The 23,154-nt window shown below is 43.4% G+C and overlaps 1 protein-coding gene across 29 annotated transcripts in view; it reads left to right on the top strand.

The window, feature by feature from the left end:
* NRXN1 (neurexin 1) overlaps positions 1-23,154 on the top strand; it is a 2,145,734-nt gene that overhangs the window by 26,119 nt on the left and 2,096,461 nt on the right. The gene's annotated exons all lie outside the window — the stretch shown is intronic.

Raw genomic sequence — 23,154 nt, 5'->3', positions numbered from 1 at the left:
TTTCCAGCCAGAGAATCCCTGCACCATAAAAACAATCATAGCATCTGTTCAGCCACTTGATTGTTTTTACAGGCGGTGGGAGGGGACATCCCCCCCCCCCCCCACCACCACCACCCTCCAGTGCTTCTACCGGCTTGCCCATGCGATCAGCGAGTCAGAGAATGAATCGGCCGGCGGCGGCCGTTTACCATAGAGCTGACCGAGGACCAGATTGTCCCTGATCATCTCTATGACCTTCGGAGGCCGGGCGCGACGTTATGCGTCACTTCCAGCCTTGGCAGTTGTAAACTGTTGCTTCTCCTGGGAAGCCGAAATCTTTTTTTTTTTTTTTTTTTTTTAGGCTTTTCACCATAGAGGAGAGATGTGGGGTCTTATTGACCCCACATCTCTCTGTAAAGAGGACCTGTCATGCCCTATCCCTATTACAAGCGATGTTTATATTCCTTGTAATAGGAATACAAGTGGTTAAAAAAAAAAAAAAAGTAAAGGGAAAGTGTTAAAATATGAAATTTACAGTAAAATAAACAATAAAAAAATAAATAAATTATTAAAGCAACCCCAGTCCCCACGTGTTTGCACACAGGAGCGAATGCATACGTATGTCGCGCCTGCATATGTAAACAGCGTTCAAACCACACACTAACTTTAGAGCGAGAGCAATAATTTGAGCCCAAAACCTCTTCTGTAACTCTAAACTGGTAACCTGTAAAAATGTTTAAAAACGTCGCCTATTGAGATTTTTAGGTAACAAAGTTTGGTGCCATTCCATGAGTGTGCCCAATTTTAAAGCGTGACAAGATAGGTATCTATTTACTCACTATAACATCATCTTTCACATTATGCAAAAAATCGGGCTAACTTTAGTGTTTTTTTTTTAATTCATGAAACAGTTTACCGTGCGACATGAAAAGTTGCAAAGACCACCATTTTAATCCCTAGGATCTCTGCTAAAAAAACATATATGATATTTGGGGGTTCTGAGTAAGTTTCTAGTTAAAAAAAAATGATAATTTTTACATGTAGGAGAGAAATGTCAGAGAAGGCCTGGGTGGCAAGTGGATATAAAATGTATCTTTCAAATAGTGTTTCCCAATTCCCAGTGCTAAACCTTTCATCCAACGTCTTTCTATAAAGGAATAGTAGTGTTAAAAAAAATAATTTTACATTTTAAACTAGGGTTTAGCTAATCTTCTTTTTTTGTTTAATTCTCCTTTAAGGGGGTGTGGCAGGGGGTGTGTCCTGTGCCTGCATACTTTTACTAATAGGTGTCCCTCATTCCCATCTCAAAAAGTTGGGAGGTATGGAAGAGGGGTGTCTATAGTTGTAACCAATAAGAAGATATCACAAACAACATTGTGAAAAAATGGTTATACAAGAAGGTTTAGCACTTAGGAAATAATACAGACAGTACGCATACATCTGGGATTCATCAATCTAGAACTTGGACAACTGACCAGCCGGGCAAATAACAAGTTGGATATCGCCTTAATGACCATTTCTCAAGAAAGGATAAGCTCATGACCCGATAAACATTTCCAAAAAAAATGAAAAAATTGTTTATCACACTGTATACTCTATATTGTGTAATACAGCCATCTGGATATTATTTTGTAATAAGGGTTATTACCATAGTACATTTGTAATACTTAAGACTTATCTTTGGTTATACATAATCTAGCTAAAGCATAACTCTATCCTTAATAGACCCTGCATGCACACTTATTCCTCAAAAAAAAAAAAAAAAGAGAAGGCCAGGCTATTTTACAGCTTGTTAGGAGTATGTAAATAGTTTAGGCTCGGTTCACACTATTGCGATGCGGGAAGGCTGCGAATTTGCAGCCTGTTCCCGCATCGCACACGCCCCCCCGGCAGTTCACACTGCCATATGCGATCCGCTGGGGGTGTCAATGTAATCTTAACGACACCCCCAGTTTGATCGCATATCGCAGTGCGATCGTGCAGTTCGCACAGGATCGGATCGCACAAGTGTGAACCGCTGTGCGATCCGATCCTGATGCGGCAGCAAAAATGCCTCCTGTGCGTCTTTGCTGCGGGTGCGGTGCGAATTTAGCCATACAAACTGTATGGCTAAACTCGCACCGCACAGCTGATCGCATGTCATGTCGGAGCAGTGCGCTCCGACATGACATTCGAACCCGGCACACGCAGAAGTGTGAACCGGCTCTTTATGTCCATAGTCTGGACGCAGCTTGCACATTTCACTTTACTAAACGTTAAATAGAGGGTTTTCTTTTAAATAGGAATCTTTCTTGTAAATCTAAGTTCACTTTATGTTAATAAATTGTCCACAATAGTCTTTTGTATCAAAAGTGTAAAAATATTTTTGGAAAGAGGGTGTAAAAAATAAATATGTTCCGTATAGTAACTAGTCAGACACCCTCTGACACTGTTGCTCTATGAAGATTAAAATGATAATTTATTGAAAAATTCCAATGACAATGCAGATATTGTTATCTTATAAAAGGGATCCTCAAACTATGGCCCTCCAGCTTTTGCGGAACTACACATCCCATGAGGCATTGTAAAACTCTGACATTCACAGACATGACTAGGCATGATGGGAATTGTAGTTCCTGAACAACTGTAGGGCCATAGTTTGAAGACCCCTGTCTTATAATGATGATGGTAATGATGATGATGTTGATGATGATAGTGGTGATGTTGATGATGATGATGGTGGTGGTGTTGATGTTGATGATGATGGTGGTGGTGTTGATGATGATGGTGGTGGAGATGTTGATGATGATGGTGGTGGGGATGATGTTGATGATGATGGTGGCGAGATATATCAAATGGGATTTCAAAACTCAATATATGAGTTTTAGGAATTTCTATATCAGCCTATTCTCAGACTTTTCGACACAGAGGAACCCTTGACATATTTTTCCAGTCTCAAGGAAACCCTGCTAAAAAAATAACTATGATGTTGTTGGTGGTGTTGATGTTGATGATGATGGTAGTGGTGTTGATGTTGATGATGATGGCGGTGGTGATGATGATGATGGTGGTGATGATGTTGATGATGATGGTGGTGATGATGTTGATGATGATAGTGGTGAACTGGTGATGATGTTAATGATGATGGTGGTGATGATGTCGATGATGATGATGTTGATGATGATGGTGGTGATGATGTTGATGATGATAGTGGTGAACTGGTGATGATGTTAATGATGATGGTGGTGATGATGTCGATGATGATGATGTTGATGATGATGATGATGGTGGTGGTGATGATGATGATGGCGGTGATGATGTCGATGATGATGGTGGTGATGATGTTGATGATGATAGTGGTGAGTGATGATGTTGATGATTATGGTGGTGAATATGATGACGGTGGTGATGATGATGGTGGTGATTATGATGATGGTGGTGATTATGATGATGGTGGTGATGATGATGGTGGTGATGATGTTGATGATGATAGTGGTGATGATGGTGGTGGTAATAATGTTAATTATGTTGGGTGTGGTGTTGATGATGATGGAGGTGATGATGTTGATGATGGTGGTGGTGATGATGTTGATGATGTTGATGATGATGATGATGATGGTGGCGAAATATATCAAATGGGATTTCAAAACTCAATTTATGAGTTTGAGGAATGTCTATGTCAGCCTATTCTCAGACTTTTCGACACAAAGGAACCCTTGACATATTTTTGCAGTCTCAAGGAACCCCTGCTAAAAAATAACTATAGCTACAACTCATGACACATTATTGTGATGGACAGAATGCTCCTTACTGGGAAGAATGACCCCCCTTACAGATAGCTAAAAGATCAATGGTGTCAGGGAGAAATTATCTACCTGACAGAAGTGGCAGAAATTGCTCATTGCTCAAGGAACCCCCAGCAATGTCTGAAAGAACCCTAGAGTAACTTAAGAACCCTGGTTAAGAAACCCTGCTCTATGTGGTAACACTCAAGGATCTCTAACTCATGGAGGACTCCTACAACTACCTATACTCTTTTTTCAATCTAAGACTTTATTTTATTTTTTTTCAAAATGTACAAAATTTGTTCAGTGTCAAAGAACATACAGGAGTATTTACAGTAGTACAAATTTGCATTACAATGTTGACGTTTTCAAAATCAGAACCAATTGTGCAGTAAAAGAAGATATAGGATGAAAACCTATTACTGGTATTGGTCAGATAAAGAGTTTCATTGTTTCTCCCTAGTTGGGTTTGGGGAGGGTAGAAGGGGGATCATACTTGGAGATATAGGTGTGGCTAGATAAACCATTTGAAGAGAATATGTCATAGAAACCATTGTAAGGTTCATTAAAATATCTTTACCAGGGTGTATAGTGTGTAGAACAGCTGTGTTATGGAGGTACAAGTGTTGTAAAAGTAGGAAGAAGAGCCCACCAAGTACTTCATAGTTTGATGTGTCTTTTAGGGTTTATAAGCAGGTAAGGGCAATCATAAACTTTTGGTCTTAAAGTATTGGTAAAGGGGGGGGGGTATAATGAATTATCTCCAGGGTTCTCTTTGGGTTTTTAATTTTTCTTTTCTCAAGCATTCTTGAGTGAGGCTTCCAGGTCTTCCAATTGCATAATGTCTGGTCGTTTGGCAAATGAATACCCCATTGACTATGATCCATATGTGGGAAATGTGCTAGATAGTAGGTTGGTTTCCATTCAATGGGTTTATGTGTCCTAGCATCATTTATCAATGTCTGGTTTCCGAATGCTTGTACTTGGACAGCAGTTATTTTTGTATTTGGACACCACATTCAGGTAAAGAAGATATTGATTTGGTTGGTCACCACCCAAACAGATAAGGTCAATCAGATAATTTTGTTCTTAAAGTCTTAGGAAAGGGGGATTGGGGGGGGGGGGTGAAGTGTGTCCAGGGTTCCCTTGGGGTTTTGAATTTTTCTTCAGCTTTCTTGAGGGAGGCTCCCAGATCTTTCAACTGTCATGTATTTTGGCAAGTGGACAGCCCCATAGACTATGATCCATATCCGGGAAATGTGCGAGATAGTAGGTGGGTTTTCTTGTTTCCATTTGGTGGGTTTATGGGCCCTAGAATCATTTGTCTGCTTTGAGAATTTTTGTATTTGGGAGCTGCTAACTTTCTATTTGGACATCTCATTCAGGTGAAGGAAATATACGTTTGGGTGATCACTAAGATCACAGGTTGTGACGCAGTGGGGTTTATTTACTAAAGATGGAGAGTGCAAAATCTGGTGCAGCTCTGCATAGAAACCAATCAGCTTCCAGTTTTTATTGTCAAAGCTTCATTGAACAAGCTGAAGTTAGAAGCTGATTGGCTACCATGCACAGTTGCACCAGATTCTCAGTGCTCCAGTTTTACCAAATCTCCCCCATTGTATTGCCTCCTTGACTGTGTGCCAAAAAGTGTTAATATACGCACATTTCCAGAATGCATGGATCCTAGTTCCTGGGGCTGTCCTGCAACACCAGTAGGGCTACAGAATCCGAATATTGAATTCATGAAGGATGGATTGGACTGTACCAGTTGAACAGTATTTTGAGTCTTTGGTCTCAAAATGTATTTACCACGGAGGAGTTATGTGTAAGCAGTATAAAACTTTTCTTGTTGTTCCAGCATGAATTTCATTGCCAGGGCTGTCTCCCACTTCCTTATAAATGGGGGTGTCTATTCTTCTGGGGGGGGGGGGGTTGTATAAAATATTGGAAATGCTAGGTGGATATTTGGGATTTACATAAGAGCTTTTTTTGGAAAAAAAAACAAAACATAAGAGCTAAGTGTAATGGTGTCGAGCGTTCGGACACCATCTTGTCCTCTTGGCATCCATTTTGTTTAGTGACCCAGGCTCCTTGAGCGAAAGTTGCCCCCATCTTTCGCTAATCAGTGGAACCAAAAGGCACTCATTCACCCCCACCCCACCTCAATTAGTGTCACTAAATGCAGGTTCCTGCGCAGCTGACACTTTTCACACCTTTATCATAAACAAAGCAGACGGACATGCTAGCCGCCCCGTCTCTGCCTGGTCAGAAGCCTGTCGTAATCTGAGCAGATGGCCAGGGAAGCTGTCTGGTAAATTCCACAGCAAAGGGTCATTTGAAAATGACCACAGTTAACCCCAAACATCCTAACTTTATACACAAGCAGTGAAAAAATGTCTCTAGAAAATATATATTTGAATGCCAGATAACATACCGATCGAATTAAGATCAAACATGAACACCTTCATGCCTAGGAAAGACAAGCTAGCGATCAGATGCCTTACAGGTCAGAGGTTATTCCGAGATAACCCGTGTTTAGTGTCTGTAGAAAATAGATTAAATATCGTACAATCCAATGTCAGTTTCAAGCATGTAACCATTACATATTTCCAGATATGAGTTATTTTAATAATCTGTCTAAACGGGATGTGTCTTAGCATGTGTGAGCTCCAGGGGGACCACCCATGGACTCAGAGCCTATTGGCCAAGTACTTCTGGTGACACCCCCTGGAGGGTCAGAGAAAAAGGACAGGAACTGATAGAGAGTCAGTTCTCATCCTACCATCCAAGCCATAACATCGCTCAAGGGGAACCAATCATACCTGTTCAGCTTCTGAAACTAAGGTAATAACAGGACCGTTTTAATGCAAGCATTTTCATTCTTTATTCTCATATTTCTAAATTGCTGTATTGTGTCTCTATTTCTTTGTAACCCATTTTTCTGTAAATATTTTTATCTGCACCAATTTTAACATTTCTTATAATTAAACCTTATTTTGAAAAGTGTTAACTTTGTCTCTAAGCTCTTAAACGCAAACTGACCCAAAATAACCTGCCTCCTGAAAGAGCGCTACTGTTAGGATAACCCATCTGAACATTCTTGTCTGAGGTGACAGTGTGTGTTACAGATGGTTATGCTAAAGTCATAATTGGTATTTCTAAAATTACGAGCGTCCACTGAGCTCAAACGTAGCGGTGGTGGCAGAGAAAGGGTTAATTGTTTCATTAACCCGGTGACAATCGTTCTCAATCTGCTGGCATTCAGATTGTGGTCCCGCAAGTTGGACAATCTGTGTGCTGGGTGCAGCTGAGAGTGGCATTGTTACGCAAGTGACGGCAGGGTGTGGGATTGCCTAGTCTTTGGTCACGAGGTGGATGAGAAGGCTAGGGGTCTGATACCCGCCACCGTCACACTAAGTATTTGGGATTTACATATGGGGTAAGGTAGTGGGTGAGCTTCACTTTGTGGCTCTTTTTATTGTATTCAAACTCCAGGCTGTGAAGTGACAGTTGAAAAACTGATTGATTGCTATCTAGTAACACTTTTTAATAACACTTTGATAAATGAGGCCAACTGATTCTGATGGAAGACAGGAAAAAGTTTAAAAAAAAGAAAAAAAAAACTAATTTCCACCGATGAGCGAATTCCAGGACCATCTCCGGACTTTCCTTTGCATTCTTCTTTAAGCAGTATGTCCTCAAATTTTAGAATGTTTAGTACATATTATTCTGCTCAAAAGCCATATCCCTCATAGCTCGTTGTAAACAATGCTGTCTTGGGGAGAGAACTGCCATTTATGAAGAGGCTTAGTCAGGCTGTTGAAAATCGATGAATACATTGAGATTCCAATACTATCAGCACATATAAAAGTTATAAAAAAATATGTTAACAAATATTCCTGGACCAATGAGATGGGCCAGCTGTGACCGCTCTTTCTTCATGCATACCAGATGTGCACTCGCAATCTGTATAAAAGAAAGCAATGTTCTTATCTGCTGTTAAAAGTGTTTTTTTTTTTTTTTTCATAGAAATTTAAAGCTTTAAAGTGGTTCTAAACCTCTAGCAGGAAAATGAACAAAGCATATCCTTCTATACTGTGTACTTATCTCAATCCAGAGCACTAGGAGTCATTTCTGTCTGCTGACTGCTATCTGCAGGATTTACTTCTGACAAATTTCCTGACGCCAAGAGAAAAGGGGTGACAGGGAAGGGAGCTTCAGCACACAGCCTGTGTTTGACAGCCTCTGACAGCTCTGTTTCTGTGTGCCTTGTAAAGGGGAAGTGCCTCTTCCCTCCAATCAGCTCTCAGAGCTCTCCTCACTGAGCTCCGCAGAGTGTAATTTCAGCTCTCCATCCTTTTTCTTCTGAAAGCTCAGACAAACTGTATAAATTCTGCACTTTAAATGGATGTAGAAGAAAAGACTGCAGAAAAAAAGGCACAACTTTTGTAGCAGGATTTTTTTTCTCTGTGTATCACTTGAGGCCAGTCGGTTCACTGGGTATATGTAAGGGTATACAACCACTTTAAAATGTAATGATTTTTGTATAAGATATTAGAGGCCCAATTAAAATTTTAGGGCAGGGCCACATGAATCATCATTAAAGCCAGTGGCGTCACTAGGGTTGGTGTCATCCTGGTGCATTAAAACATGGTCAGGTATGTTTAGGGCCAGCGCGAGCTCCTGTAAATGATGCGGTCAGTTCTGGTGTGCCGAACCGTGAGCTGTCATGGATGGGGTGACACCATTGCGGTCCAGTATCACTTCCTACTTGATGGTATCAAGTCACCCAGGTGTCCCCCCCCCCCCCGCACCCCCATAGCAACACCACTGAATTTTGTAATACAGTCAGAATGCATAAAAATGTTAAGGCCTTCCTTGGATGGGGGTCCAGGAGGGCAGTAAAAACAGGTTACTAAAGAAGGATCAACTGTGGCTATAGGATTGTGTATATGGGATTGTATGATTTTATTTTTCTTTTATTGGTTACACTAGATGGACTTGTGTCTTTTTTTAAAAAGACCTACTATGTAACTATGTGACATGGAGCTGCTTAGTGCTATACACATGCGGCCATGGCAGCAATAAAACCCTCTATTGCATTCATTGATGGCACTGCCAATGTGAATGGGGCTGCTCCACAACCTGCTCCTGCTCCACAACCTGCTCCTGCTCCACAACCTCCATTGCATACGCGTGCTGCACGTTAGTCATTAAGGAGGCGGCCTATCATCTCTTGGACTTCTGTCAACTACCCTATGAAAATCAAATTTACACAGCTTGTCTAAGCTTCCAGAAAACGGGGTGGGGAGTTGAAGTTACACTTTGCAGATCTCAGTGAGGAGAGCCCAGACATATGATTGGAGGGTAGGGACACCCCCCTCCCCTTCACAAACGAACACAGCTGAGGCTGTCAATCACAGGCTGTGCGCCAGAGCACCCTCTCCTGTCACTTTTTTTTTATTTTGATGTCAGGAAAATTTGTCAGAAGTTATTCCTGCTAATAGCAGAGGAAGAAAGCAGCAGACAGAAATGACACTTAAGGGTTGATTTACTAAATGCAAATAGACTGTGCACTTTACAAAGTGCAGTTGCCCTCTGCAAGTACAGTTTCTCCAGAGCTTAGTTAATAAGGTAATGCTTTACATTGCAAAGAGTACCCAATCACGTGTAAGGAAAATAAAAATAACAGCATCATGATTGGATGACGGAAGTCAGCAGAGCTTCTGCTCATTTACTAAGCTCTGGAGCAACTACACTTGCAGAGGGCAACTACACTTTGCAAAGTGCACAGTCTTTTTCCCTTTAGTAAATCAACCTCTAAGGCTTTATTCACACCTAGGCAATTTGAATCGTGGGCCGAATCGCCAGCAAAATGCGGGACGCGATTGCAATGCCATTACATCCTAATACATAAAATTGCGGTGCAATCACGGCCAAATCGCAACACGCGAACCTTGCCATTAAAAAAGGAACAGGAGTTTCTTTTGGGTGACAGCGTCGGGCGTTGCAACTTCATTGCGTGAAAATCGCAGCAAAATCACACCACGATCGGGGTGGCATTAAGAAGTAATGGCATTGCAAACGCCTCGCCTGTTTTGCCGCGATTTTGGAATCGCGGGCAGACTGTGCACTTTGAAAAGTGAAGTTGCACTCTGCAGGAGCAGTTGCTCCAGAGCTTAGTGAATGAGGGGGAGCTCTGCTGACTTCCATCATCCAATCATGTGCAGGCAAAAATTCAGTTTTTTTATTTTCCTTGCATGTGATTGGGTATTCTTTGCAAAGTGAAGCTTTACCTCATTTACTAAGCTCTGGAGCAACTGCACTTTACAAGGTGCACAGTCCTTTAGTAAATCTACCCCTTATCTCTGGATTGAGACAAGTACACACTATAGAGGGATATGCTTTGTTCATATTTCATGTCTGAGGTTTGCAACCACTTTAAGCCTCTGAAATAACCACAATGGCCCATTGCCAATATTCAGTTTATTTACATTTCACTTTCTTACAAAACTAGCAAATTTGTTTTCAGAAGAAATTTCCAGCCTTCTTCTTGGCAAAAATCAATGCCAGTGAAAAATTTAGCTGTAATTGGAAATCGCTGTTTGTTATGAATGCCAATAACGCAGCACTTGTGTTCTGAGGACATGAATGATTAATACATGTGTGAAGAGCCATCAGAATTAGCTTGTGGTCTCACCCCTATGTTCTGCAGACAGAGCTCTAATGACATTTGTTTCAGGGAGCAGAAGAGGAAACATATGGTATAAACACTGCAAATTGCATATTTAATGAACAGATCCTGATAGTGATTGTTAGTTCTGCTTCTTTTTTTTTTATTTTAATTGCAAAAGCTTGTCACAGCTCACATTAGGTACACCTAAAAAAAATTAAAGGGGAAGTAGAATCACTATTAAAGGGTAAGTTCAATGTAGCTGTCACGTACCAGGTGATGTGGAGACAAAGATGTCCTCTTACACCTCTGGCTTGGTACCCAGTGGTGTATTTAGGTTTTGTGCTGCCCTAGGCCTGACTAAACTTGTGCACCCCCTAATTTAAATATGACACACCCCTTCCTGTAAAGGCCACACCTCTTCATGGTTATGACCCGCCCTGTCATCTTTAAACCACAGACCACAGCCACAGTCTAGCCTCATCAGTTCCCATAAGTTCAGCCTCAGTAGTACCCATCATACCATCATATCATACCAGGAGGTAGCAGTGTGACCGCTTTATGGGGGTGCCAGACTGATTTGCCTCCTGGACCCTGCCCTCCAGCCCAATTCGCCCTATAAGACTGGCACTATACTAAAAGTGTGTAGCGCAAGCTGTCAAGAACTCTTTTTAGGGGGGGAGGCGGGAGGAGGCTGTTTTTTACTCATGCGTGGTGCAGCTTTTTTGCTGCCCCCCTGCAAAGTGCTGCCCTAGGCCTGGGCCTTGTTGGCCTAGGCCAAGATACAGCACTGTTGGTACCCATGGTAAAGTAACAGAAGACACGAGAGCCTGGAGTGGCACAAGTTTCTGGTGGTTCTTGGGATAAGGGCTGTAGATGAGAAGTCTGTGTGCACTTGGATGCAGGCTGGACTGTAAAGTAGAGCAGCAGGAACAGCAGGCCAACAGGTTGCTGGTAGACAGCAGGCACTGGGCAGGCTGGCAGGTCACTGGGCAGGCTGGCAGGTCACAGGCAGCAGGCACTGGACAGGCTGGAAGGTCACAGGCAGCAGGCACTTGGCAGGCTGGCAGGTCACAGGCAGCAGGCACTGGGCAGGCTGGCAGGTCACAGGCAGCAGGCACTGGGAAGGCTGGCAGGTCACAGGCAGCAGACCCTGGGCAGGCTGGCAGGTCACAGGCAGCAGGCACTGGGCAGGCTGGCAGGTCACAGGCAGCAGGCACTGGGCAGGCTGGCAGGTCACAGGCAAGACACAGAGCAGCGTCAGGCAAGCCGGGTCGCCAACTAGCAGGTATGTCAGGAACAGAGTAGAAAGCAAGAGAGTAGTCAGGTTCCGGCAGGAGTTAGCAACGGTAAAGCAGACAGGCAGAAGGGTCAGGCAGGGATGTGGTCAACGGCAAGCCAGGGGTCAGTTTTTTAATGCCTCCAAATTATCTGTCCACTGTCTGGTCACATGTCATCCTTGTAACAGCGGTGGGTAGTCTTCAGTACTGCAGAGCACAGCAGGGACTTTATACATAGCATGGCCCCATTCACTTCATTGGGTTGCATTTACAGGTACAGCCTGCCGAATTGTTGGATGTAAAATAGTTATGGATATAAAAAGAAAACCTTCTTAGAAGTGCACTTTTGTAGTTTTAAATATTAGCTGTATATATACTTGTGGGGTGTGAACATTAAAATAAAATGTTACTTTTTATATAAGGCCAATAATAGCGAAGATTCCCTTCAGCAGTAGAAGCCTCGTTTTTAGAACATGAAGGAACATACCCTACAGACTTGTCATCAGTTGACATAATAGGACCAGGAATGACTTGACTCCTGATTCATTTAGCCAGTATTGTGTCACCTAAGGAGTAAAGTGGCAGCTCTCCTGTATATGCATTTATGTTAATTCCTCACATGACTCTGTGGATAAGAGAATAATTTTAGATACGTACTGTATTTTGCAACTTGGAATGAGGTGAGTGTAGCCGTGTGTCTGTTGCAACTTGGAATAGGATTGTAGTTTCAATTGGTAAATACTCTTTGTGAATACTATCGTATTAGTTGTCTAAATTGGTCCAGCGCTAAGTGTTCTAATGCACCCAATCAGGCATTAAAGTGGACTCCCCTTCCACCCCACTTAACAAATAAACTTGACTACATAAATGCAGTAGATCTACAAAAGTTATAGATTTAGTAGTATTTACCTGCCTCCTTCTTGCACTGTTCCCCAGTCTCACCACTCTGTCACCACTAGTGGTCACAAATCCCATACCTCCATTTTAAAATATAAGCTGAGGTAGAGGGGTGCTGAACAAAGATTTTCACAGATTATCGAAATGTGAATAAAGTCATTACTTGAGCCCAATTGGTCTGTATTCAGCAGCTCACCACAAAGATGGGGACTCACTTAGGAGAGGGCAGTTAAGCGGAGAAATTAAAGTGTAATAAAGTCAAAGCCAAATTAAAAAGTCTTTATTGTTAACTTGTTACAACAAGAGAAAAGGAAAGCTAAGGTGTTTAGGGGTCACACAATCCTCCTTCATCAGGGCTGAGTGAAATGGCAGAATATTAAATATAAAAATACTCAAAAATACTCCTTGGCAGACTGATTTGCAGGCAGAGGATGTTATAAACCAGTGGTCTCCAAACTGCAGTCCGCAGGCTGGATGCAGCCCTTTGCTTGCTTACTTGGGGCCCTATTCCTCCTACTGATATGAGGCCCTATTCCTCCTACTGATATGAGGTCCTATTCCTCCTACTGATATGAGGCACTATTCCTCCTACTGATATGAGGCCCTATTCCTCCTACTGATATGAGGCCCTATTCCTCCTACTGATATGAGGTCCTATTCCTCCTACTGATATGAGGCCCTATTCCTCCTACTGATATGAGGTCCTATTCCTCCTACTGATATGAGGTCCTATTCCTCCTACTGATATGAGGTCCTATTCCTCCTACTGATATGAGGCCCTATTCCTCCTACTGATATGAGGTCCTATTCCTCCTACTGATATGAGGCCCTATTCCTCCTACTGATATGAGGTCCTATTCCTCCTACTGATATGAGGTCCTATTCATCCTACTGATATGAGGCCCTATTCCTCCTACTGATATGAGGCCCTATTCCTCCTACTGATATGAGGCACTATTCCTCCTACTGATATGAGGCACTATTCCTCCTACTGATATGAGGCCCTATTCCTCCTACTGATATGAGGTCCTATTCCTCCTACTGATATGAGGTCCTATTCCTCCTACTGATATGAGGCACTATTCCTCCTACTGATATGAGGCCCTATTCCTCCTACTGATATGAGGTCCTATTCCTCCTACTGATATGAGGCACTATTCCTCCTACTGATATGAGGCCCTATTCCTCCTACTGATATGAGGCACTATTCCTCCTACTGATATGAGGCCCTATTCCTCCTACTGATATGAGGCCCTATTCCTCCTACTGATATGAGGCAATATTCCTCCTACTGATATGAGGCACTATTCCTCCTACTGATATGAGGCCCTATTCCTCCTACTGATATGAGGCACTATTCCTCCTACTGATATGAGGCCCTATTCCTCCTACTGATATGAGGCACTATTCCTTCTACTGATATGAGGTCCTATTCCTCCTACTGATATGAGGCACTATTCCTCCAACTGACATCTACGATGAGGCACCATTCCTTCCACTTACTCCAAGAATGGGACATATCGCCTACCACTGACACCCAACGATGTAACATTCTTCTCACTAATCTAAATGATGGAACACCATTCCTCCCACTGATACCAACAATGGGACACAATTCCCTCCACTGTGACCACCAATGGGGAACTGTTCTTTCCACTGACACTAATGATGAGACACAATTAATTTTTCACTCCCATTGTTTGCTCTCACGGACACTGGGATCTTTTTTATTTCCCCCTGGCCTCTCATTCAGTCCAGCCCCCCTATATTCTGAAGGACAGTAAACTGGCCCTTAGTTTTAAAAAGTTTGGAGACTCTTGTTATATACAAAATTCAGTGTTGGTGTTCACAGTAGAAATGGCAAGGCCCCTTAAAACGCATTGGATAGGATTTTGCCCTTCTTGTTGTAACCAACTGAACTATAAAGAATTTAGACTACTAAGGATTTTTCATTTGGCACTATCTTTGACCTATTACCCTTAGATTTGTTTAAATATCAGTGACAGCCAGCCTCTTCTTCTTTCTTTGCCAGGCCAACAAAGGTGCTTACATCTCATCTGGTACATGTTCTAACATATTTCAATAACTTGTTGAAAAAAAAAGGGCCCCTCCATCCCCAAGTTCTCGCTTCTGACACATGTGCTGTACAACATTACACTGATCTGTTGATAAAAAAGAAAAGTCGTAATCTCCTGGAAGGCACTGGTGAGGTTGCCTTTTCAGGGGGACCTTTGAGGCCAAGGCTCCATCACTGCATGTAAGGAAGCCACTAAATAAAAGATGATTAGAGATCAGCATACTGAGATCCATGCACATAGGATTTTTAGATTTGGGGAAAGGTCCACTTTTTTGTACCCCTGTTGGCATGGTTCTGATAGATTTGTGATTCAATTCACATGTGCTGCTGGCTTCTCTGTTCACCTATGGGTGTTGCCTGCTCTATTGTGGATTTATATACTTTTCCCTTCTATCGCTTCCTGGCTCGCCTCCTATTTTACTTCCCTATATATACAGTAGGTATCAGGGACACTGATAGGGGGGGACCACCAGCCCTCTTGTAGGAGGCCCCGAGCACACAGGGGGGCCCACACAGAGAGGGGGATTAGTGATGGACAACAAATACAGAAATCTTCTTCCAGCACCTGAGTCTGATCTGTCCCTCTCCCTGCTATCAGCTTGTATCTGTTGAGAAAGAGATAGTTGTCCCTCACTAATCCCCCTCCCTTGTGTGCCCCCCTCTCCCAGCACTTATCTCTGCTCAGGAGTTTATTTGTAAATTGTAACTTTGTTTCTCTCTCTCTCTCTCTCATAACTGAGCTCCGACTGCCCAGCCTGTATATTTTTCTCATCTCATCTTCTTTTTTATTTAACATAGTTTTTTTTTTTTTTAGATTTAGCAGGAATTATGCGAGTTATGTTATATTTGTGTCTGATAATAGTGATTTTGTTGTAATTTTAGCTAAATATATCTTTAATATTTTCTTGGGGGGGCCCTGCCAGGTAGTCTGTATGGGGCCCCACGATTTCTAACAGCAGCCCTGGTAGGTATGCTCAGTGCAGCATGTGGGTTGCCTGAGCATTTTCTTGGTTCTTGGAGCTGCTGGTTGCCTAGTATTTTGTGTATTCATTGTCTGACTTTCCATGTACCAACCCCAGCTTTGTCTTCCGTTTGTGCTTGTCTGCCGCCTGCCCTTACCTCGGCCTGTTTCATGGATTCTCTTCTGTCTCCTGCTATCGAAACTCCACATACGTTAGTGGTCTCTGCATCATCAGCTGGGCGTACCTGGGGAACGGGACCTAGTTCCAGCTTGCTGCAAGTCCAACCCCACCATTAGGGGCCCTGGTGAAGAAGCAGGCTGGGGCTTAGACTTCACGCCCTGGGAAATCTTAGTTTGGCATTCTACAGTGGTTCACTACCACATAAAACCTGACATCTGTCATCGCAGATCTATGTGATCTGCCAGTATCGGGCTTTAATATTTGTAAAACTGAGCCATGTTAGCATTTTACAATTTTTTTTTTTTCTTATGAAAAATATTTATTATATATATATTTATAAATTTTTTTACTAGCTGCATATTACAGAGTGCTATGTGCTACTAGAATTGCTTGTATCATCTTTGGAGGCAATCCGGTCTTTGTTTTTTATTTCATGGCATTTCTTTGATGTGTATGTCTTCAATGCAACACTCAAAAAATCTGGGTGCCAAACCCGTTATTGACCCTCTGCGGCATATTTTTGCTTTTGTAGGCTGAGAGCTGCTCATGAACTGCATGAATTTTACAGCTGGTCAATGCATTTGACCTAACATTTATTGTACTGTAACTGTAGGGAAGGCACAAACCGCTTATCAGGTCTGTGCATAAAAGCTGAGTGGCACTTGGCTCCAGTAACATCATCATGGTTAGCGCAAAGAAAAAAAAAATAGACAACAAAGACAGACATGAACTTCAAAGAGCCAGTATTAGCGAGCCTGGCACCCAATTCTCGCTACAAGGGTGACATGATAATGAACTGGCTTTTCGTTACGCAAAGAACACTGTTATTACTGAAAGTCCTACTCTTATCAAATGACTTCAGTTTAGGTTAGTTGAATCACCCACCAGCTTCTTAAATCTTTTATTTGTTTTTTTGGTGGGTATATTTGGGGTTGTTTAGTTTATTATATTTAGTATTCCTAATATGCAGGCTTTTTCATATACTGTGGTGCTTGAGGTTAATGAGGGACAATTTATTTTTGTAAAGGAAAGGTCCAAGGTTATTAAAGCTGAACTCCATCTTTTGATTAACTTTACATAGTTCAGCGAAAATAAATCAGTGAATGCCAATGGACAGTCCATAGCCCAAGCAGAGAATGTCTTTAGGACATGGGTGTCCAACCTTTTGGCTTCTCTGGGCCACATTGAGTGTAGAGAAATTTTCTCGGGCCGAATATAAAATATATACTATAGTTAAGGTATATAAGTAAGAAGATGCCACTACGCCCTTCCCGCGCTGCCGCGCCTCCCACACTAATTTAACACAACTAGAGGACGATCAAATGAAATGGAATCAGTATACAGAGGTTTACTTCTTCTGAGAGATAATAAAGGAACACTCTAACCACCACGACCACTTCAGTGATTTGTTTGAAGTGGTCATGGTGGTAGGAGTCAGAAACACTGCACATGCTCGCCCCCCTCCCCCCCCCCCCCCCCCGAGGCAGCCTCTGCCTACCGTTAGTTGGAAGCTGCTGTGGCCATGCTCCCGACCCGACTTCCTTTCTCCCCAGCAAAAATAAAATTGTCAGGGGGCAGTGGACCGCATTGCCTGTGGCCCTCGGGCCGCAGGTTGGACATGCCTCCTTTAGGAGAAAGTAAAATCCTTATGAGAGAAAATCAGGAACACTGATTCCATGCATGAAAGCAGCCCACCACCAGCGCACAAAAAACACATACATATAAGCGCTAAAGTTCATCCAACATAGCATAATAATTAATGATAAAGAAAGGGGGAGGGGGGATCAGTCTAAAATAAATTAGTATGGAAAGTCCATATAAAAACAGTCCAATTTGGATGGGAGATACAACTGCACCAAGCAGATTTTCTCAGGAGTGAGGAAAACTCTGGAAAGGATATAAAAAGCACAGAAAAGCGCTCTAAGTGCAGATTGATTTATTGGGGTACTTTAAATCAAATGTAGCAAATGTAGCCGGCTGCCTCCAGTGGATATCCATGTCTCGGGCAGAGCTGTAGTGTAGAAATGGAGATGGAATGAAGTCTGCGGCGTCACCAGGAAGCTGTTAAGTGCACAACGCGTTTCTGAGCATGCGCCAAGTCCGGAACGGACATGCGTACTCTTTCATCAGGTGTAAAAGACTCTTCCTGTGATGGACGGTTCACCTCAGATGTGTTATTGCATGTGGATGGACGGCACCACCAAGAGGAGCATCAACTTTATTGTGACATTAGCCTCTTCATCCTTTGGCTCTTGTCAGTTGCTACATTTGTTTTAAAATACCCCAATAAATCAATCTGCACTTGGAGAGCTTCTCTGTGCTATTTGTTTCACCACCAGCACACAGATTGCTCGCTCACCCCAAACAGTGGACCACTGTACTAACAGGCAGGTCCAAACACGCTGAATCCCACTGAAGGCGGATGAGGGATGACAAATGCAAAGCGGTCCCGGCAGTTCCAGTAGTCCCATATAGCCAAGTCAATATAAAATATAAAATAATTTAAGTCCTCCCCGTAAGATCTTAAGAAACACGCTTTATTGTATAAAACTTACAAGATCCTCCTCTTGTTTCCAGTGTAAAATTCCAAGAACAAATAGACCGCCGAACGCTTGATCAATTTGTTCAGATCATCTCTGATAGCAGCGGGTGACGTCACAAAATGGGGCTCCTCCTCCCGTACGTGTTACGTCCCACGGGACTTCGTCAGTGGGGTGGAGCCATGGCGTCACCGGATTCTTGATATAGAGCTCCTGCAACCATGGAGACAGGAATGCTAATGCTGCTACACAGCCGTACCCAATGGTATACTTATAACCATGGAGACAACAGCACTAAGGCTGCAGTGCAGCCATGCTCAATAAAAACTGCAGACCCAGAGCTAGTGACAATGCCACTACTCTAAACAAGGGGGAGATATGTCATCAAGAAGTCATTAACAACGATGTATTAACCCTTGGTACACCCTATTAATGTAGGTCTCGTGAGACAAAACTGTTTATGTTAAAAAAAAAACATTATGCTATAAGGCTGCATTCACATGTCAGCGTTTGGATTGCGGGCAGAACCACCGCGGTTCCGCCCGCGATCCGGAGATTATTGCAAATCGCGGGACGCCTAGCGTTGCCCGTTGATTTGCAATAGCCCCCCAAACGCCGAGCGATGTTGCCGCGATTTCCACCTGCCGAATCGCGGCAACATCACGCAAACATAATCGTGGGACGCAATACGCTCCAAAGAAGCTCTTGTACTTCTTTGGAGCGTATTGCGTCCCGCGATTTTGTTTGCGCGATGTTGCCGCGATTCGGCAGGCGTAAATCGCGGCAACATCGCTCGGCGTTTGGGGGGCTATTGCAAATCAACGGGCAACGCTAGGCGTCCCGCGATTTGCAATAAATCTCCGGATCGCGAGCGGAACCGCGGCGGTTCTGCCCGCGATCCATACGCTCACATGAGAAGTATAGCCAATGCTCATTTGGCTGTACTTCTGCTGTGGATCACAGGAGTGTAGTTCGTTCTGCACTCCTGTGACCCGTTTTCAGCACACAGTGGGCTGTAGCCCGCTGTCAGCTGATGTCACAGAGCCGGTCCAGGCTGGGGCAAGATCACAATGATAAAGTCGGGATCTGCCCACAAACCTGGACTGGCACCTGGCTCAGCCTCTCAGTGAGCTGCTGAGAGCCTGAGCCAGCCACTCTTGTCCCCTCTACAGCCCAGCATTCCAGGGGAAGGGCAGAAAGCCGGTGACTGAGAGTCACCAGCTCTCTGCTCAGGGAGCTCTAAGAACCGTTTCAAAAACCGTTTGGGATGGATCCCTGTAATGTTTTGATTGCATATTGCATTTCTTTCTACATACATGTTTTATAAATATATTGTACAATGTGTTCCCTATGCGAAATAATTTAAAAGTTAAACGTGATTTATTTTTTCCCATTATGTTCCCACTTAGCAGACACACTGGTGGTTTTGTCAGGCTTTCTGTGTCGGATAAATCTTCTAAATCTAGGGAGATGATTATTGCGGTCTAGTATTGTCATATATTTAGTCTTGAAGAAATATTCTGGACATGTCTTTTTCTCGTCTGAGATTCAATTTTTTTCTTAACTGACAGCCTAGTGGCTTATCTTGTCTCCAAAAAAATGGATTGTCTCTTCTTTTTTTCAACGGCGGAAGCAAGGCATGTTCATAAATCAGTCATCAGGGATTTTAGCTGAAATGGTGTTCTGAATCCCACTCCCCCACAAGAGACTGAAAGCATCACCTCGACCAGACTCCCAGCAAGAGCCAAGCCATTAATCTGGCTTTGTTTTTAGCTCAAGTAAACAGCAGTATACTTACAATCTAATGGATGGGGTCTTATACACTTATAGGAAAACCGTTTATAAGCACAATATCATAGCGTACATTGTATTGGAATATTCTGATGCACTGATACAAAGACATAAGCAATTTTTTTTTTTTAAATGCCGTTTTATATGTTGTTTTATATTTTGCTTTATAGCACAAAAGAGTAAATGTTAGGACTTTAAATACCCCTGCAGTGATCACACAGATACAAATGTCTAAAAACTCATATCAAATGGGGCGGCACAATGATGTAGTGGTTACAGGGGAGGACTGGGCCAGGGGGCAGGGGGGAAAATGGCCCCCCGGGCCGCTCTGATGCCCTGTTAAAAGGCTGCGCTGCTTCTGCTACAGACATACCTAAAGGATTACTGGTGATGAGAAGTAAAAAATCCCCACTTCTGACCTACTGAGTGCGGGATGAAGACAAGGACAGAGTGCAGGCCTCCCTGCCTCACCATGGATGGTGTAAACTGTGTCTGAGCATAGGCCACTTCTCTGCCCCACTGGAGACTCTCCTCCCCTAGGCAGTCCCAGCTCCCCCCAACTATCCCTGCTGGCCAGGCCAGGAACCCAGATTCACCCAGTGAGTAGAGAGTACCTGGAGCGGAGTTTCAGTCTGGAATGGGGGTCAGGAGGAGGACGGGAAGAGGGGGAGTGGGAGGGGGTTGAGTCGCTGCACCATGGGCCTCTGGTTTGTACTTTCCTCCTTGGGCTGGAAGTTGCCAGTCAGCCCCTGAGTGGTTAGTACTTTCACCTAGTAGCAAAAGGGTCACTGGTTCGAATACCAACCACGACACTACCTGCCTGGGGTTTGCATATTTCCTCCGGGTATTCCAGGTTCCTTCCACACTCCAAAAACTTGCTGGTACCCACATGGAAGAAAAATATATTTAAAATATATTTTTTAAAAAATTCATTTTTTTCCCCCAAATATATTGGAAATATATTTGAAATGCTACAATTTTGGCCATATTCAATAGATTTCTAAAAAATTGTTCCCTAAATATATTGGAAATATTTTTTTCTTCCATATGGGTAGGTTTAGGTTATTTGGATCTGTTCTAAATTGGCCCTACTATGTGTATGTATGAATGTGAGTTCCATTGTAAGCTTGTTCCATTCCTTCAGAGCCCTGTGCTGTGAACGGCGGCTCCCGCGCACATGCGTGGGAGTGATGTCATGGCGCCTCCGGCCAATCAGATGGCCGAAGGAAACGAACCAGGAAGCAAGACGGCTGAACATGTCTGCCGTGTCACTATTGAGCAGGCGGCACTGCGGGGGCTTCATTCTAAGGTAAGTATTTCATAATGAGCTAGTATGCGATGCAAACTAGCTCATTATGCCTTTGTCTTTTTTGGGGGGGGTTTACAACCTCTTTAATACCAACAAATATTGTCCACTGCAAAGATGCATGGCTATTGGTCTAAATAGAGAGCTTAGGTCGAAGCATTTTGTGGAAAACACCGCTTCCTCAGGACCTCCTGTCTCTCTCATAAGTGCACATGACCAAAGAAATATGTTCTAAAGACAAAGGAAACATATGTATTAAGTTACAAATCATCAAGAAACATAATTAGGTTTGTTTATAATAATCATATTATATATTTTGCTATAACAGTTAGGGAAATGGGTAAAATTAGAAGATTGCCCTTTGTACGGCCCTGCCAGCTTGTATTTTTTTTTTTTGTCATTAAGAGCCGGTTCACACTGAGGTGACATGACTTCGGGGGGTGACCTGTGAAGTCGCGTGCACCGCGACTTCGGCGCGACTTGCAGGGACTTCACATAATGGAAGTCTATGCAAGTCGCTCCAAGGTCGCCCCAAAGTAGTACAGGACCCTTTTTCTAAGTCGGAGTGACTTGTGTCGCTCCTATTAGAACGGGTCCTGTAGCGGTCAGTGGAGCGCGAACGACCGCGACTTGTCAGGCTGGCAAGTCGCCTGACAAGTCGCGGCAGTGTGAATGGGCTCTTAAAGTTGTATTGAAAGAAAATAACAATTAATAATAACAAATCAAATGATAAAAAAAATATATATATATGAGAAATTTGAAGTAAAGGGGATATCAATGCAGTAGTTAGAGTGGTTTTAAAGGCAGAAGGTTTTATTATCTTAATACCTTCTTTGCATTAAGATAAAAAAAAAACCCTCTGTGGGCAGTAGCCCCCCCCCCTCAGCCCCCCTAATACTTTCCTGAGCCCCATCTCGATCCAGCGATGTTGCACAAGAGCCTTGGCTGTCCAGGACTCTCTCTCCTCATTAGCTGAGACACATGGTGTCTGCTTCTGTCAATGTCAGTAAGTCAATGAGGAAAGAGGGGGGGCAGGGCCAAGCCTCGACTCCGTGTCTGAATGAACACACAGAGCAGCAGCTCGGCTCTGGTGCCCCCATAGCAAGCTGCGTGCTATGGGGGCACTCGGCAGGAGGGTGGGGCCAGGAGGGCCAGCGAGGGACTGATAAGAGGAGGATCTGGGCTGCTCTGTGCAAAACCAACTGCATAGAGGAGGGAAGTATGACATCTTTATGTTTTTCCAAAAAAAGCAAGACTTTAGTAACACTTTAATATCAGGGCTTTTTTTCAGTGGGAACACGGGGGAACACAGTTTCGGCACTTCCAGTACTGAATATATATAATGGCAAAGGTTACAGTTGTGTGCTGGAGGATCTATAGATGTTGGCTGCTGGGGATCTATTGTCACTTGAGGAATCTATTTTGGGGGAAGGGGGGATATTGCTGCTAGGTAGGTTTATTGTTGTTGGTTGCGGACTTGTTGCTGGGGTGGGTCTAATGCTTCCGGGGGGTCAATTGTTGCTGGCAAGGATCTAATGTTGAGAGAGGAGTCTACTGATGCTGGCTCTAGGGAGATCTGTAGTTTCTGCAATTGGTCTATTGTTGCTGGGGGGGGGGGGGTGGTGGTATTTTATTGCTGGTGGTTTTCCATTGTATGCTGGGGGGGGGGATCTATTGTTCCTGGTGGGGGTCTATTGTTGCTGGC

This window comes from Pelophylax lessonae, assembly GCF_965119305.1.
Source record: "Pelophylax lessonae genome assembly, chromosome: 3".
NCBI lineage: Eukaryota > Metazoa > Chordata > Amphibia > Anura > Ranidae > Pelophylax > Pelophylax lessonae.
The sequence above is the reverse complement of the archived record's forward strand: the minus strand, read 5'-3'. Positions and strand labels throughout refer to the sequence as shown.